The sequence below is a fragment of the Alligator sinensis genome, unplaced genomic scaffold, assembly GCF_000455745.1.
Source record: "Alligator sinensis unplaced genomic scaffold, ASM45574v1 scaffold108_1, whole genome shotgun sequence".
Taxonomy (NCBI): Eukaryota; Metazoa; Chordata; order Crocodylia; family Alligatoridae; genus Alligator; species Alligator sinensis.
In genome coordinates this window covers 1-2,452 of record NW_005842110.1, presented here as the reverse complement: position 1 = coordinate 2,452, position 2,452 = coordinate 1, and the positions used below count along the sequence as shown (strand labels likewise).

At 50.3% G+C, this 2,452-nt stretch overlaps 1 non-coding gene across 1 annotated transcript; it reads left to right on the top strand.

Annotated features, from left to right (window-relative positions):
- Nucleotides 1–514: 514 nt before the first annotated feature.
- Nucleotides 515–596, top strand: TRNAS-GCU. Its single transcript has one exon. It is a non-coding gene; the product is annotated as a tRNA-Ser (tRNA).
- Nucleotides 597–2,452: the final 1,856 nt, after the last annotated feature.

The window sequence follows — 2,452 nt, the reverse complement described above, 5'->3', positions numbered from 1 at the left end:
GCTGCCCCCAGCCCCTCTCCAGGCAAGGGCAGCCGCTCCAACTCCTTCCCCCTACCGCCGCCGCTGCCTCACCCCGGAGCGCTCATAGACCCGGCTGGGGCCGCCGCTTCGCTATTCAAATCTAACCGCCAGCGCTTGCGCATGCGCCCCGCCCGCCGGAACTACGCTACGCTGGCGCCAGTTCACCGCCGTACAGCATGGCGCCCGGCAGCGCTCCAGGCAACACGGCGCCCTCCGGCGACCGTACAGCATGGCAGCCTCCGTGCACAGCCGCGCCCATCCGCCCCGCATAACCAGACTGCCCCCATGTGTGCTAGGCCGGGCAGCGAGCAGAGACTCGAGAGACAGAGGCGGATGCAAGCAGGGTGTCAGTGCGCGCTGCGGGAGCTTTAAACGTTCAAGATATCTTGAACGAGCCCCCGCTGCTGCCCCCGAACAGATAGTGGTAAGAAACGGTGGTACGGGGCCCAGCTGCCGCGCTTCTTATAGGTCGAGAAAAAAGGAAGGCTTCCGTGACGAGGTGGCCGAGTGGTTAAGGCGATGGACTGCTAATCCATTGTGCTCTGCACGCGTGGGTTCGAATCCCATCCTCGTCGGTGACGTTTTTTACCCCCACTTGCGAACGCCTTTAGGAAAGACAATAAGAAGCGCTGGGGTATCAGCCCAGCCCTAATTTAGTGGTGACAGAGGAAAAAATCGTACCGGGTTCCGTGAACCCAGTCTCCATCCGTGGCTGCCCCTTGGGGCCTGCACAACCTCAGGCAGCAAGGGGATAAAAGAGGGGCCTGATGCCCTCCTTTCCCCGCACCAACACCCAGTGTGGGCTGCCGCCCATCCTGAGCCATTAGGACAGGCTGTGAACCAGCATCCTCAATGTTCTGCAGTGACGCAAGCAAGGCTGGCCTTTTTCTGGGGAGTTAGTGGTGAGGTGCCTCCTAGGCAGCTTTGAAAAAAAAAACAGTTGCTGCATCTCATGAATGTGACTTGGGAAGTCCTTTGCTGCACTGTGATGGATCACAGTAGGAGGCAAGGGACTGGTGATCAGTCTCAGCGCTTGTTGGGCCCATCATCCTTGTGGTTATTCCAACCAGCAACTTCATCCAACAGGTCCCTAACATCAAGTTAATCAGGTCCAGCTCACGGAAACTTTTCTAAGTAATTTCTTAACATGTTCCTTCCCTCCTCAGCCTGAGCTCCTTCCCTCCCCATTGTTGCTGATAGTATTTGTGTTCACCATCTGATCACAGTGTGCACCTTAGCTCCTCAACTTGAGCCCCCAAATCTATGGGACTTAGAAAGCCAGTCCTTCTTGTAAACTTCTGAATTATCTTGGTGAGGTCGTTCTTGTTGGTAGCTGCACAGTCTGGAGTTATACCTGCATATATTGGCTTTGGGGCACATGCCAGATATTCTCCATTTAAGAAAAGGTTGTGTTCTCATGAAGACTTGATATTATTGAGATGGGAGCATGACAACACTACCTTTGACACACTGGGCTTCTGTCTCCACATCTTGCAAGAGTCACCAATAGTTATAATTTCTTGCCTGGGCAGAGATGCAACATTCATTTTGAAATCTGTCTCTTGAAGCCAAGCAGAAGTTATTTGCATAGCCTTGATTGCTGGAGGCAGATCATTCTCAAATCCTGGGAAGTTTTTAAGAGCAGGTTACACAGACACTTAAGTGAGATGGTTTAATCAGGGATGATCCTGCCTTGAACAGGGGGCCAGGCTAGGTGACCTGGTAAGATCCCTTTCAGCCCCACTTTCCTATGATCCTATGAAATACAGAAAAAAACGTTGGGATAAGAATAGATGATGGTGCTATTCATTGTTCTGGATCCACAGTGTGCTCAACCCATTATCTAGCATTAGTTGCGTGTGTTTGTCTCAAAGCATCATTTTCATAACTATAACAAGCTTTCAAGGTAGCAGCTTTGTCATCTTGGCCAGTAGAGCTGTGTCCCAGATGGTATCATATACCATGGTCAAGAAATACAACTCTTCTTCTAATGGAAGCTATCTTTTATGTAAGTGGCAAGAACAAGAACTTGGATACAAGTGCTCTAGTTAGACCTGAAACCTACCTGGTTATCCTCAATCTGAAGTGGACCAGGTCTGCATTGGCACTAGTTCCTCCCTATCATTTCTCAAAGATCTGGCTTTAGTCCTGGTGCTTCTGTGAAAGATAATTCACACACACATGATGGATGATGTTTCTGTACAATTCCCCCACGTGGTGACCATGCTTTTTTACTGCTTCTCATCATGTCCATATCTGATAGTTTCTTCCAAGTGTTTCCTGAAGCTGATAGTTGAGGACCAGCTGTAAAGAAGCTGTTTTGCTACCTATCTCTAGTCTTCACACTGCTCCAGAAGTTCTGCCTTTTCCTTATTTAAGCAGGATATACAAGTGTAACAGGACACTCTCATGGACCCAGAGAGACAGACTT